We start from the raw sequence: 16,622 nt of genomic DNA, 5'->3' as shown, positions 1-16,622 counted from the left end.
GAGTTGCATTCCTCTGCTGACCATCAGACTGTGAACATTCCAGAAGAGAAGCCCTGTCTTAGTCATCTTTGCATTCCTAGCATATGGCTTGGCACTTCCTCAAACTCAGCAGGTGTTGGAGTTCATTAATTAGAGGATGACTAAATCATCAGGTGGGGGCCACACCCCAGAGCTCATTAAGGATGTGCTTGAGATCTTTCTGATTCTTCTTTTTAGGAGTATATTATGTGAGGAAGGTCTATCCACATCACTTGACCCTAGAAACTTGGGTCAGTTTTTGAGAAGAACTGACCACTTCTCACTAAGCAGCCCAGATTCAACCTGGTCCTGTTTTTCCAAGCTGTGACAGTAAAAGCTTTACAGATTGTGATCTAAATTGGAAAGATGCTAATTTTAGTGAAATAAATCTACTTCTTCAGAAACTTGAGCTTTGGCTTTGGAAGGTATTTTGGCCCAAATCTCTGTTTTGCTCAGGCATTAGACGCTTTGGCTTCAGTGCCCCTATAATAAGACATGAGTGCCGGGGACAAACCTTCTACCAGACTCGGCAGAACGTCCCTGTAACAGGGAGAACTGCTTCCTTTCAGTGATACAGGAAGGATAAAGAGGCTCATTCTGACTTTTGAGCTAGAACCTCCAAAACGTAAACATTCAGCATTGTCTTTGGCAGACCGTAGGCCTGGGATGGCACGTTCGTAAGAAAGACTGGAATGGAGAGAAACATCTTTTCACAAGTCCCACAGATGTTGTCAGCCACACAGGCTCACTGGCATCTAACTCCACGTGACAGTGTGGTCACTTCTAGGAACTCAAAGCACATTGGACAGCAGAGCTGGAGTTCTCCCACAGGGTCACCCCATCGTTCTGACCGGGCCCAGAGTACAGTGGTGGCTGACTTGAGCAACAGGCAAAGACATTTGCAATATTTTCCCTCCACTTTCAATTTCTCCAAAGTTATTATTAATATTATGCTCCCTTATATTTTGCAAACTTTATAATTTATAAAATGCTGCCATATATATTACACATTAGTATTGTGAGAATATTAAACTGGGAGTATTTTTTAAATTATTCTACTCCATAAAGACCATGTCCTGTAGCTGTCATTCTGTCTGCATGAAATCAAGGAAAGGAGGTGGGCAAATGCCACTTTGGGGAGAAGAAGAAGACAGAGTAGAGAAAAGCCTCCTAACATGAAGGGGAAGAAAGTAGAGCCTTTTGGCCTGGAAAGTGGGAAGGAGGAAAAGCAAGAAGTCAGAGCTAGTGTCTTGGCTTCTGCTTCCACACACATCCAGGCTGAAATGCTGGAATCCTGGGGGAGGGTGTTAGACAAGTTGAGGTTAAAGCCAGATACATAGGGATGTGTGCCCCGATCCTCATTTAGGACTCTGAGAATACCCCCCGTTTGGGAGGTTCCAGCCAATGTGAGTGAACTCCAACAGAAAGTGGTGGGCGGGTGGGGTTCCCACAGCTCCTGTGTGGTATGCTATGGAAAGAACCAGAGACAGTCACATGTCTTTGGGGGCACAGGTGGCAGTAGCTGAGCTTGAATACGGTGGATTGTTCAGGGGCCACCATAAGAAAGGAGAAGGAACTCTACTGATGGAGGCTGTAACTGAAACTTAGAGGTTGCTGCGGCCGGAGCTGAGGTCAGATGGAGTTAGTGAGGGAGAGCTATCAGCCCCTGATGGAGACAAAATAATCCTACAAGTGAAGTGCCATGTGAGTGGTTGAGAGAGAGGAATATGAGAGTCCTAGAAGGACAACATTGTGGGACAGAGCAGGCAGGTGTCCCTGAAGGGAGAGGCAAAATTGGGCTAAGCCTTAAAGGTGAGATAGACCAGAATAATGAGAGATGAAATTGGTACAGGAGTTAAAGGCAAGTTTGTGGTAAGACTTTAATGTCAAACCAAGGAATTTAGACTTTGTCCTAAGGGTCACATCCCAGAATATTGTGTAGAACATTTGTTCATTAGATTATTAATAAGTGTACCATCAAAAAACAAGGGAAGATCCATAGTTTAAAAGTTGAGGAAACAATGAATTAAACATAGGTCAGCAAGTTATCCCGGCCTCTTCAATATGCTAACGCACATTAAGAATACAACACACCAACAACTAATGATGTACTATATGCTGGCTAACTGAACATAATACAAAACATTAAAAATTAAAAAAAATAATTTAAAAATTAAAAAAAAAAAGGAAAAATACAACGGGAAACACAGGCTTCATCAGAGAGAAAGGAAACAGACCAGGGGAGACTGTCATGCACGTTTGAGTGGGAGCGTCTCAGGGCAAGGACCAGGTTGCCCACTGAGAATGGAAAGAAAGACCCTGACTGGAAGGTCATTAACCAAGCAGAATTGCCTAGGCATGGGGTCTGAGCACTTGCAGGGTGGAGGAAGAAAGGGAAGAACCGAAGTTTCAAGCTTGAGGAACCAGTAGCGGACCCGAGACTCCTGCCTTGTTTATAGATGGGGCCGCTAGAGGGCGTGCTGCTTCAGGAGTAAAGAGGACCTGTTTCAGACCTCTGTTTGAGACGGAGCAGGACATCCAGGTGGAAACGTCCAGCAGAACACTGACGATTGAAGACTGAGGCTCAGGACAGAAGGCAAAGCCAGAGATGACCTTCTCTGTACTGGTCCCAAGACCTCAGGCCAGCATGGGAGTCCCTGCTGCACTGGACCTTCTTTTGGGTCTCTCAGGCAAGTCTGCTCTGATCACATGTTGCCAGTTGTGCTGGATCTTTTCTGTTTTCTCTCCTGTGACCAGCCCTGTACCTCACTTCCTAGGACCTAATTTTCCACAAAACCAGTGATTTTTTTCTTTTTCTTTTTCTTTTTCTTTTTTTTTAAAGATTTTATTTATTTATGTGGCAGAGAGACAGCCAGCGAGAGAGGGAACACAAGCAGGGGGAGTGGGAGAGGAAGAAGCAGGCTCACAGCGCAGGAGCCTGATGTGGGGCTCGATCCCAGGACGCTGGGATCACGCCCTGAGCCGAAGGGAGACGCTTAACGACTGCGCTACCCAGGTGCCCCAAAACCAGTGATTTTTCAAACTGTGCTGTTAGGGAACACATATTCTGCTGGCTGGCTCTAAGTGTTCCATCACCAAAGATGAGCGACACTGGTCTTTTCCTTTGAATGAGCAAGTAGCTTGACAGTTCTCAATTTTATTTTTCTTTCATTATTTTTTTCTTAACCCTTTGGTACCTGCTAGCATTAGTGTACTAGCAAGTATTAGCAGATGGCAAAATAAATGAATAAGGAGTAAATGAGTACCAACCTAAATTGCTCAGAACCAGTTGGTTATATTTGACCTGACAGCTCTCTTTTGTGGCTCTCAGGCTCATGATTATAATTTCAGATTAAAATCTATTCTATATATGTTCACAAAATAATTTAAATTATAATCACATATATATTCTACAGTTATCCATAAATAACCTAGAACTCAGATTGTTTCCACAGGTGCAAATATTTTTCTAAAGATTTTTTTAAATTTGTTTATTTGACACAGAGAGAGAGACAGTGAGAGAGGGAATACAAGCATGGGGAGTGTGAGAGGGAGAAGCAGACTTCCAGATGAGCAAGGAGCCCAATGCAGGGCTCGATGCCAGGACCCTGGGATCATGACCTGAGCCAACGGCAGACGCTTAGTGACTGAGCCACCCAGGTGCCCCCCACATGTGCAAATATTGAAGAAACTCTCCCAGAACTACAAAATTGAAATGGAAAGATTTCATTCATTTAATAAATTTATTGGGTATCTACCATATACTAGTGTTGTAGAGAAACTTAATTGTAGATCTCAGTTCACACTCTCCCTTCCATGGCTGTCCAAGGAAGTGGCTGCCCAGTGTGGATGCTCTGAGAATAGTACACATTTATCACCTGCCCTTGGCCTGGCTGTGGGAACTAGCTCTTGGAAAGAAACACTGCAGAAATGACCTTTACTACTCTCAGCCCTTCCCCATAAACATTTCCATGCATGATGTTCTGTGTTCTTTTCCCATCTAATGGCTGGACTGTGACACTTCGGGCATCATTGAAAGCCAACAGCTGAAGGTGGCCCAGTACCATCAGACTGGTGATTGAACTGCTCAATTACACGTAAAAGACTCCCCTCTTCCTGATGGCCAGGAGCCCACTCAGGTACCTGTTAACTGGGTTAAAAAATAAATTTTCAACGTGTTAAGTTACTGGCACTTTGTGGTTTATTGTAATAATATCCAAACAGTAACATGGGTGAATCTCAGATGCCTCATTATAGGTGAAAGAAGGCAGATTCAAAGGCCACACACTCTGTATAGGTATAGAGAACTGGTCAGTGTTTGCCAGAGGCAGGGGATCGAGGGAGATGTTGCCTCCAAAGGGGCAGGAAGGAATTTTGAAGGTTGATAGAAATGTTCTATATCTGGTATTAACAGTGGTTACATGGCAATAGGCATTTGTCAAAACTCACAGAAATGCTCACTTATGTGGGTGAATTTTACTTATTATAACTCAATTTTTTAAAAGTGGCTTTTTAAAAAAAATTTCATTATGTTCAGTTAGCCAACAAATAGTGTGCTTTTTTTTTTTTTTTTTTTTTTTTTTTTTTAAGAATAAAGGGGGGAAGTGCATCATGAGAACACTGATCAAAAGAAATCCGAATCAACGACAGGCAAACCCCTGGTTACTGTACTTCACTTTATCGTGCCTCACAGGTACTGTGACTTTTTTACAAATCGGGTGTTTGTGGCAACCTTGCATTAGGCAAGTCTATTGGCATCATTTTTCTAACACCATTTGCTCACTTCATGTCTCTGTGTCACATTTTGGTACTTCTTGCGTTTCAAGCTTTTTCATTTTTTTCTCAAATAAGTTCTTCCATCTTTATTTTTGTAAAAAAAACCCCAAATAGAACAAAGTCACCATCAAGCACAAGACAACTTACCAGGCAAGGTCTTGATTCCCTCTCTCCTTCATGTCAGGCAAGCAGTCAGCGTCGTTAGCTTTTCCCAAAGGGAGTATTATAAACAAGGGTTTGGATGAGAGGGAAACCTGGCCAGGTTTCTCATCACTGAGAAGTTACTTAAAACCCATTGCTTTAAATAACTGGTATGTTTGAAATGCAGGAAAAGAAGATCGTCCTGTCAGAAATCGTAACCCTCTCTCCACAAATGTCTCCCTAGAAGCAGCCGGTTGGCTTGGGGGAGGGTTTAATCAGAATTGTGTTTAGGGAATCAGACAGGACCCAAGAGTGTGCACTCTGCAGTTCGGACACAAAGACTAAGGTGAACACTCGTGGTTTGTTAGGGTTATTCGTGGTGGGTCAGGGGCTGCAGGTCTGGAGTCCTTGTTAGTGTACATAGTGTTGGTGAGAAGTCTGGGCCCCAGCCTTGGACGCTGTAGTCTTCTAAAGACAAAGCAGAGACACTGAGAGCCCTGTATGGCCCCTCACCTTCCACTGAATACAGGGATGGGCAGGTGGTCTCAGCCGTTGTCCTCTTTCCAGCCCATGAGCATGCAGACTTGTGCCAAGCCAGAGGAAGGATCCCGATTCCTTAGGAGTGCTGTGTGAGCCCGAGTCTGATGAGCAGAGCAGAGCAAGTGTAGTCCCTTCCAGGCTGACTCCACAAAGGTCGCAGGCCACGGGCTTGTGGGCCACCCCACACTGGGACCTGGCTGCAGCCTTTAGCCCCAAGGTGGGCTATGGAGCAGGTGGTCCAGGTGTAGCCACCAGCCATCTGACTGGTGGCTGCATTTCTGCCCACTCCCTGCCAGGCCTGGAAGCTGAAGAAAGCACTCGCTCCATAGGCGATCATCACTAAACAGCAAAGAAAGGCAGCTGTCCACTGGTTACTCGGCAGGGTGCCCTTCAGGGACGTCAGCTCAAGGGCAGTAGAGCAGGTGATGAAAGCCGAGATGTCAAGAACGGTGGTGCCCACGTTAAATATCACTGACACCAGCAGTCAGGGCACCACGTGCAGCCTCACGTGCAGCTGAAACAGGCAGAGGATGAAGAAGACGGTTGTTACCAGCCAGAGGAAGACTGCAACGAACGCGACCCAGCCATAGGCTGGTACAGGTGGTGCGGTTGGCAACCAGGGCCCACACCAGCAGCCCCAGCACCTGGTGCAGCAGTGCGAGTCCACGGAGCCTGGAACAGAAGAAGCCCGGGTCCAAGCACAGTGGGGAGAGGGAGGCGCCCGCCCCCTGCCAGGGGCAGCTGGTCTCTGTGCTCATTTTCACTGGGAACTCAGCCTCGCGGCTCCACTCACCTGTCCTGGCTCTAGTCGCTGCCATGGCCCCTCCCCTGGTGGGTGCCAGCCGCTGCCCGGCTCTTCCCTGGGGGGCTCTGGCTCCCACTAAGGCTCCTGGCACTGTGCCCAGCCAAACTTTTCCTTACTATCATATTTGTTATGGTGATCTGTGATCAGTGGTTATGACTTGCTGAACGCTCAGATGATGGTTAACATTTTGTAGCAACAAAGTGTTTTTTAATGAATGTATGCACATTGTTTTTTAGACATGATATTGCACACTTAATAGACTATAGGACCATGTAAACATAACTTTTATTTGTTTTATATAACATATATGTTAGATGTTTTTTATATGCACTGGGAAACCAAAAAATTCATTTGACTCACTTTATTGCAAAGATCTGTCATGGAACCAACGATATCACCATGATATGCCTATATATTAATATCAAAGTTAACTTCAGAAAAGGGAATACAATCGGGTATAAAGTGAGATAGTTCATAATGACAAACGGATCAATTCATCAAGAATACATATCCATCCTAAGTACATATTTATCTAATAATAAAGCTTCAGAGTATTGATAGCAAAATCTTTAAGAACTCATATATATACATATATATGTAAAAAAAATTCTCACCATAAGAAACTAGAAAAATAAATCAAATTAAATAGAAACTAATAAATAAAGAAGAAAAAATAAATATAGGAGCAGAAGTCAATAAAACGGAAATAAAACAATAGAGAAAATGAAAAACAAAGAGCTGATTCTTTGACATGATCAATAAAACTGATAAACTTCTAGCAACGTTGATAAGGGGGAAAAAATCCCCAAAGCCCAAATTACCAATTTCGGGAACAACAGAAATGATATGACTACAAATACTATAGGCATACAAGATTAACAAGGGAATACTATGAAAGCCAGTAAATTTGATAGCTTAAATGGACAAATTCCCTGAAAAAACACAAATTTTTTATAATAATTTTTTATTATGTTATGTTAGTCACCATACAGTATATCCTTAGTTTTTGATGTAGTGTTCCATGATTCATTATTTGCATATAACACCCTGAAAAAACATAAATTACTAAAGTTCATTCAAGAAGAAATATAAAACTTTGATATCTCATTATCAATTAGAAAAAATTAAATTCATGGTAAGACATTTGAAACCAGTAAATCCAAGTCCCAGTCTCTGGTGAATTCTGCCAGACATTTAAAACAAACAAAATGAAACAAAACAAAGCATCTACACAAACGGTTCCAGGAAAGAACATTTCAGCTACTATTTTATGAAATTAGCATTATCCTGATACCAAAAGCAGATAAAAAGATTACAAAGACAGAAAACCACAAAAATGAATATCCCTCATGAACATAGACAGTAAAGTCTTTAAACAAAATATAAGTCCATTGAATAAGCAATACATAGAAATGATAATTCATCATGTCTAAGTACAATTTTCCCCAGGTCTGCAAGTATGTTTTAACATCCGAAAACCAATTAATGTAGTCCACTATGCTAAGACACTAAAAAGAAAAAGAGAAAAAACATATAATCAAGCCAAGAGATGCAGAAAGCATTTTGACAAAATTCAATATTAGTGTAAGGTAGGTAATCAGAAATAGAAAAATTTCCAGAGCACTCACAGCCAGCTCTATGGAGTAGTGGAAGACTGTTGTCCCTTTAGGATCAGAGCTAAGGCATGGATGTCTGATCTTACCACTTCTTTTTTTTTTTCTTTTTAAGATTTATTTATTTATTTGAGAGAGAGCTCACACACACAGAGAGGCAGAGGGAGAGACAGAATCCCAAGGTGGCTCCATGCTCTGATAAGGGCTTGATCTCATGACCCCGAGATGATGACTCCAGCCGAAATCAAGAGTTCACACGTCACCGACTGAGCCATCCAGGCACCCCTGCTCTTACCACTTCTACTCAGCATTGTGCTGGAGAGCCTATCTAGAAGAATAAAGGGGAAAATTAACACATGTAGATTTTTAGGAAGTTAATAGAACCCCCTTTATTTCACAGACAGCATAACTCTCTATACAGTGTATATCTTAAAAAAATCTATTTTAAAAGTTACTAGAATTAAAAAGTAAGTGTAGAAATGTCTGAGGATACAAGGTCAAATTAAAAAATCAATTGTATTTCTGCATACTAGCAATAAACAATTGGAGTTTATTTATTTATTTATTTATTTATTTATTTATTTATTTTAAAGATTTTATTTATTTATTTGACAGAGATAGAGACCGCCAGCAAGAGAGGGAAAACAAGCAGGAGGAGTGGGAGAGGAAGAAGCAGGCTCATAGCGGAGGAGACTGATGTGGGGCTCGATCCCATAACGCCAGGATCACGCCCTGAGCTGAAGGCAGATGCTTAACCGCTGTGCCACCCAGGCGCCCCAAACAATTGGAGTTTAAAGTGAAAATAAGAGTACCATTTACAATAGAATCATGACACATATAATACTCAAGGATAGGTTTTACAAAGTATTGCAATATCCATACGCTGAAAACAGCAGACATTACTCAGAGAATTTAAGGAACATCTAAACAGAAATATCAGGTCAATTAATTGGAAATCTTATTGTTAAAATGTCAATTGTCTTCAAATTGATCTAAAGATTTTATAAAACTTCAACCAGAATTCCAAGAGAGTATTTTGTACAAATTTAGAAGTGGATCATAAAATTTCATGCAAATTCAAAAACTGTAGTATAGCAAAAAACAATTTTGGTAAAGCTCAAATTTGGAGGATTTAAAGCACATGATTTAAACACGTATAATAAAGCTACACTAACCAAGACAATGAGATATTAGTGGAAGGATAGATATGAGGCTGATGGAACTAAATGCAATCCAGAAATAAATCCACATAATTAATTTTTTGACAAATGTGCTACAGTAATCTAATAGAGAAAGAATAGTTGTTTTTTTTCTCACATATGTTACTGGAACAATTGAGTATCTGTATGGATGAGAACAATTTACCTTTACCTCACAGCGTATACCCCCCCCCAAGAAACCCTGAAAATGCATCATAGACATGAATGTTAAAATTGTAACGCTGTAAGAAAATGAAGAAATAAGTCTTTCTAACCTTGAGTTAGGCAAAGATACACTAGATGTAACAGGAAAAGCACAAATTATAACAGAAATAATTGGTAACTGGGCTTTCTTCAGAATTAGGACTCTTTACTATTCCAAAGACACTGTTTAAAAAACTGAAAAGGCAAACAAAAAAATAAGCTCTTAAGTGTAGAGGACACACTGGCAGTTGACAGAAGGAGATGGGTGGGGGGATGAGTGAAACAGATGAAGGGGATTAAGAGTACACTTATGATGAGCACTGAGCAATATATAGAATTGTTGAAGTCTGTATATTGTACACTTGAAACTAATACGATCCTGTATGTTAATTATATGGTAATTTAAAAAATAAATAAATAAGAATTTTTAAAAACCTGAAAAGGTGAGGTTCAGGCTGGGAGAAAAATATATCGATAAGGTACTTGTATCTAGACTTTATAAAGAACTCTCAAAAGTCAATATTATGAAGACATGCAATCTGATAAAAATATTGATAAAAGATTTGAACGGACACATTACCATAAAAGGATATTTGCATTAGGAAAATGAAGATGAAAGTTAAAAACACCAGAAGATGCTATCACTTAACTACTAGAATACCTAAAATTAAAAAGACTGGCAAAAGCAAGTATTGAAGAGGATGGGAAGAAATGGGAACTCTCCTGTATTGCTGATGGGAACGTAAACGAGAAAGTTACTTCGAAAAATAGTTTAGGCGTTTTTTATAAATGTATACTTGCCACTTAGCCAAACACTTCCACTACAGATGTCTACAAAGCCTTGTACACAAATGTTCAATAACAACTTTTTTCATGATAACCAAACCTGGAAACAATGAAAGTGTCTTTCAATTGCTAAATGGATAAACAAATTATGGTATAATCATACATGGTATATGACAAAGCAATAACAAGGGTTGAACTACTCATAAATAGAACAGCATGAATGAATCTCAAAAATATTATGTTACATGAAGAAGAAAAAAACCAGACATAAAGACCACATAGTATATGATTCCAGTTCTATGAAATTCTAGAAAAGGCAAAACTGTAGCGACAGAGAGCAGATCAATGACTGCCTGGGGATGGTACTGGTTGTAAGGAAAAGAAAATTTGGGGAGGTGATGGAAATGTTCTCTATGTTGTGCTAGTGTTTACATGACTGTGTACATTTTTCAAACTCATTGAATTTCATACTTAAAATGAGTGAGTTTTGTCACACCCAAATTCTACAACAATGTAAGAAATTATTAAAGAATGGAGGGCACATGATGTGATGAGCACTGGGCGTTATACACAACCAATGAATCCTTGAACACACCAAAAACTAATGATGTTACTATATGTTGGCTAAATCACATAATAAAAAAACCCCAAAAGAATATATACTCATTGCAGGAAATAGGGAGAAGCAAATGAAAATAAATCCCAAATAAGACATTTGTAGCAATTTGGTACATGGTCTTTCAGATTATCTTCTATGAGTAGATACTGAATACATTACTTTATAAATGTTTCGATTATAAAACAGTTTATAAACTGTTCTGTTTTCATATAATTACACATTTTGAACATCTTTCTATGTCAATAAATATTTTGTATGCTACCTTTTTTTTTTTTTCCGACAGAGAGAGAGAGACAGCCAGCGAGAGAGGGAACACAAGCAGGGGGAGTGGGAGAGGAAGAAGCAGGCTCCCAGCGGAGGAGGGAGCCGGATGCAGGGCTCGATCCCAGGACCCCGGGATCACACCCTGAGCCGAAACCAGATGCTTAACGACTGAGCCACCCAGGCGCCCCTGTATACTACCTTTTTATGTTCAGTTTGTTTATGAAAAATTACTTAAATCACCTATAGTTGAATATTCAAGTAACTTTTCATTTTTCAGTGATGCAAAACATGTTCTAGTTTCAAATATTCTTTTTCTTTAATAATAATTTTTTATTATGTTATGTTAGTCACCACACAGTACATCCTTAGTTTTTTATGTAGTGTTCCATGATTCGTTATTTAGTGCAATGGTTTTGGCCAGAATTGTTTTACAGTTTCACGAGCTTCATAGGGGCTACAAAAAGATTTTCAGAGGAATGGCAAAAGTTCGTTTTGGTTATGGGCTGACTTTGAGATTTCAAAGTGACCCAAATGAGATTACGAAGAACTATCACAGGCAATGGAAGATATATTTTTGGGTGACTAAGATTTTAACTATTTTTATACTCAACCAGGTAGAAATGACCTGTTCAACCCATGCTTGTGAAGGCAAACTGAACAGAGAGCATCCTTACTCCCAACTGGCCCTTGATTTTCCCAGATTTTACTGTGAGATGCCAAGAGTTAAAAGTCCCCGTCTTCAGTTCCACCTGTTATAGCAAGAGCAGCACATTGTGGTAAAGGAATGAAGTTCAGTGATGAAGGGTAGGATTCCAAGTTTTATTCCTCCTAGCTAATAACAGCACCTGGCATTTTCATGGTGTTTGACTTCACTGAGAACTTTCACATCTATGAAATCATCTGATACTAACTAACAACCAACCCATGTAAAATGAAGAAACTGAGGTCGAAAGTGACTGAGACACTTGCTCATGGCTAACTAGCTCGTGGACGACCAAGCTAGGGCAAGAACTACAGGTCTCTGATGTCAAATTTCATCGTCCTCGTTGTGTTTGACCGCACCAGTGTACTGTAGCATAAGATGGGCGCCGTGAGCCATCACTCCCTTGTGCTGAGAGAATTCACCACGTGTCACTCGGAGGTGGTGGTTGCATGAGTCTGCACACGCAGTAAAATGACAGAGTTGTAGCCACACTGTACCAATGTCCACCTTTCTGGTTTTGATATTTACTGTAGTACACAGGGCTTCTCTGTACCCAACTTGCAACTTGTTAAGAACCTATAGTTATTGCAGAAAAACCCCACCACAACCCCTTAAAACAATAACAAGTCAAGGAAATGTAGAAAAGCAGAATAAATAGGAAACAACTCTTAAAAAAATATGTAGCATTCTATATCCTGTTCAGGTGGGTGAAAACTTCGCTCACAGTTCTTAGTTCACTGAAATTTGTTAAATCTTAAAGCAATTCTATTTAAGTGAAAACCCCTATTGATCACTGTTTTGTTCCAGGATGGCCAGCTGATTCAAAAGACAATTTCGGATCTATGTATCTGCCTTTTATTCTGATTTAAACTCAATCAGCTTGTTCAAGATCTGGCATGGGGCAGCATGTATTATCTCATCTATCCTCATGATGACCCCAAGAGGTGGGTGACAATCTTATCAACAGATTGCAGATGGGGAAACTATTCATTTAAGAGAAAATTTCCCTGACATTCTATTTTCTACACAAATCTGGGGTATGCTAGTGATTTCAGTCTAATTTCATTCAAAGCTCATATTGTCTTTTATGGATGTAACTCAATTTCAGTACCGGTGGCCCAGACAAGCAAAGGGTTCATTTCGGTGTTGCGTCATCCTGAAGCCTCTGTAGTTGTGTTTACTCTATGCTTTGAAACAACAATGCAATCAGTGGGATGTGGTTCTGTCTTCCCAAGGGAATGGCCAATTTCAAACTCGCCTTGAAGTAGACAAACAGGCATATAGGTGGCCTTAGGTCACTCTGTTCAACAAATTCCAGGAATCATGGACTTTCTGGCTGCCAGACCAAGATAAATGGGAAAGTTGTGCATAATTCTACAGTTCATTCAACCTCTGAGAATAGAAATGGAAAACTTTTGGGCAAGCAATCCAAAGATTCTGAGACACCGACTGCTGGATTCCAGATCCTTGGCTGTTCTTTGTTCCTATCACATGAGAGAAAGTAGTTGGCCCACACCAACGCAGTTCTTGCAGAGCTGCTTTTCTTGTGAAAACTTGAGACAAGACCCCATTTGCTTCCCAAGAGATTCAGTATCTATTAACATCATATGTTTGTTCTATAAAATAAATATCACCTCGTACTCATACTACAGGATATTTACATCTTGCATATTCGTGGATTATCTGGATAGCAAGTCTGAAGGAACCCTACAGTGGGTGGCTTGATACATACTCGACATTTACTTACATTTTTTAAGAAAAGACAAAGCCACAGGGTGCATGGGTGGCAGCCAGTGAAGCAGCCAGCTCTTGGTTTTGGCTCAGGTAATGCTCTTGGGGTCCTAGGATCCAGCCCTGCATCAGGCTTGCACTCAGGGTGGAGCCTGCTTGAGATTCTCTCTTCCTTTCCCTCTGCCTCTCCTGCTTGCATTCTCTCTCTAAAATAAGTAAATAAATCTAAAAAAAAAAAAAAAAAGCAAAGCCAGCTAATGTTTAATACAGAGAAGAACCATGAAAAAGCTTTTTAACTGTTCAGTTGACAAATGTCTTTATTGTAGTGTTTTCCTTTGATAAGAGGAATTAGCACTTAAACATTAACTGAGCCCTACTTCTGGTATAAAGACAAGGATTTGGCAATTCAAATTATATTGTAACTTGCCAAAGACTGAATTTTACTTGAACAGTTGATTGGGTTTGTCAATAAAATGTAAAGTTAAAAACTATTAATGTTTAGCTTTAGCTTACTGCTATAGACATTAATTTTCAAAGCAAGTTACGATTGACACATCGTGAGGGGAAAGTATTTCAACAAAGCTGTAAAACAAGCAAAACTAGATGTAGACTTTTCCTTTAGTGAACTCAATTTCCATTACACCTTTAAACACAACAAGCCAACACAACATTCCTTTCCATGGGTTTGAAGTTCACGGTTCAGAGACAATAAATGTAGCTCAGACCAAAAATGAAACAGGATCTTCTCTGGAAAAATAGTGTTTCTCCTGGGATAATCATTAACTCTGCAGAGAGAGGCAGGTCAGATGAAAGGTCCCCCTTCTGGGCAGTCCACGTAAGTTAAATGAAACTTCACCACCTCATGTGAGGCCGAACTTTGTGTTTTCATTCCTTGGAGAAAACTAGAGCGTCATCACCTAAAATCTATAAAATATTTTAGTCTTTTAAAATATCAGCTCCATTTCTGCTTAAATAGCATGAACAAAATTCCTAGTGTACCCCAAGGCACCTTTTGGCCTTTAAGTGTTCATAACTGGCTACAAGTAAGATTGGGTAATGACTATATTGCCTGGCCTTAAAAGTATCATAAAGCATAATAATGGCAGGGCTACTAAAACATTTTTCCAAGTAAATCAACTTGCACTTCATTAACACATTTATTTTCTCTCCATGTATTCATGGTTAGAAGATCGAATCCTCATGCAATGTTTGCATTCCATCTTCCCGCCATCTTAGCCGACGGCTAATTTATTCAGGTGCTACATGGAGGATAAGAGGATGTGGGTTGCGCATAATGCTTATGCTGTGTGTAGACTTGGATGATGAAAGGGTCAGCGAATGATAATATATGACCCACATACATATGTTTTGTCTGTGCAAATATGAATTTTTATTACCAGCCTATTTTTGTAATTTCCACTTTCTTTTAAAAATTAAATAATTAAAACAAAGGTGAATTGAAATATTCCAAAGTTCAAATAGTATATTCTTCTTATTACTTAACATGTTAAATCCTACCCAGCTAAGCCCATCTCTCACCTTCATGGTGGCCTCAGGACATTTTCTTGGCGTCAGCTCCATCTCTTCCTACTATTCCCAATCCCCATGTGAGTTCCTATCCATTGCTTTCTCTTCCAGATCAACACCTGGTTTGTTTTGTTAATCTTTACCACTGAAATTTCTGAACTTCCACTCTCAAAAGAGAGACACATAGAGTTCTCAGTCTGCTAATTTCTCATGACTCAGTGGAATCACTTTTTCTTAGGAAATAGATCCTCCATTTTATCACCTGATCTTTTTAGGAAATCAAATCATTTTTTCCCCTAAATATCTTAAACAAACATAACACAACAGTTTTTGAATAGGATTAGTAGCTTCTTTGTGACAAATGTGACCTTATTTGCAGATTTGAACCCAAGTTTTTCTTGTCCCACTCTATTACTGATGGTGGTAACTCCACATCACTCCCATAGGCTTCTCTATCCAACTATTGAAATGTCTCTTGCCAGCATCATCATTGACCTCCATTTTGCCTAATCCACTAGTCACTTCTCTGTCCTTGGCTATAACTAAACCTCTCAGCAGGATTCAACACAGTCCATCACTTGGCCCTTTTTAATTTTCTCCTGTTCAGAGTACTTTTGTCTCAACACTACAGTCCTTTGGTTTTCCTCTAATCTCACTGGCTGCACATTCTCAGATTCCTTACTGGGTCCTTTTCCTATATAGCAGTTAACTTTAGTGAGCCCTGGAGGTCTCTGATTGGCCCTCTCTTCCTACCTTCTCTTCTGCGTTGTCTTTCTGGGATTCTCGTCAATGGGAAGTGCCAGTCTCTGAACTGTCTTCCTATACCTATGTTTGTTACTTATGTCCTATTTTCTACAACACAAAGTGACCTTTTGAAAATACAACATAGCTGTCTCATCAACAGTGATTCTTTGTTCTACAACTCAAACAACACCCTAAGTCAGCTGTTCACCTGTCTCTCCAACTTGAAACACCCTGAGAGACCCACCACTGCCTGACCCCATTCCTGTGGTTCAAGGAACACAAACTTCCAAACTTTCCTTCTTCCTCTTTATGGCAATTTCGGTCACATTGCTCCTCACGGTTTTGTACTGCCACATGGCTTCCGCTATTCTGGAACCTTGTAATCCCAACTGATCCAAGGAAATCCATTTTCATAGCTACATCTCCTCCTGCCAACCCCAGATTTCAGGGGTCAGCCACCCCATGCTACTCAATGATACCAGCATCCTCTCCCCAAGAGACTTGTTACTAGCCTTAGTAAAGGGAATGTTCTTTAGGGTCTCCCAACAGAGTATATTGGTATCAATAATAAATCCATTTTAATATTTCCACCTTTCTGAAATTCTGACCCTTCCTCAACACTGTACCAAGGCCATTCTGCCGTCTCTGTCTCCTTCCCTGGAGGACATCGCTCTGTCCTGGGAGCCACCCCAGCAGTGTATGTGGATCAGCTTCAGGCGTTCTTGCTGGGGGGCTAAATCTTAAGCCTACCACTTTCTTTTTCTTTTTTTTCCCTAAGGCTTCTAAGAAGTTAATAAAAGCCAACTATGTCCATGATCATGATAACTGTTTTAATTACACTTTTATTGTCCCTAAATCACTCAGCTGCCTGAGCTACCACATGGCCTGATGATTCACACATTCCAATTGCTTCCATCAGTTATCAGATAAAAGTCAGTAATTTGATGCTAGT

The 16,622-nt window shown here is 40.2% G+C and overlaps 1 long non-coding RNA gene and 1 pseudogene across 1 annotated transcript; both read right to left on the bottom strand.

The window, feature by feature from the left end:
• Nucleotides 1-5,305: 5,305 nt before the first annotated feature.
• Nucleotides 5,306-6,293, bottom strand: LOC123789509 (plasmolipin pseudogene; annotated as a pseudogene).
• Nucleotides 6,294-6,970: 677 nt separating this feature from the next.
• On the bottom strand, nucleotides 6,971-15,019 carry LOC148110316 (uncharacterized). Its single transcript, XR_015723737.1, has 3 exons — nucleotides 14,939-15,019; nucleotides 13,416-13,624; nucleotides 6,971-8,221 (listed from the first exon to the last, which is right to left on the bottom strand). It is a non-coding gene; the product is annotated as an uncharacterized LOC148110316 (long non-coding RNA).
• Nucleotides 15,020-16,622: the final 1,603 nt, after the last annotated feature.

This window comes from Ursus americanus, chromosome 3 (assembly GCF_024610735.1).
Source record: "Ursus americanus isolate L20-20 chromosome 3, mUrsAme1.1.p, whole genome shotgun sequence".
Classification (NCBI taxonomy): domain Eukaryota; kingdom Metazoa; phylum Chordata; class Mammalia; order Carnivora; family Ursidae; genus Ursus; species Ursus americanus.
Note: the sequence above shows the minus strand (reverse complement) of the source record. Positions and strands in the feature narration are given on the sequence as shown.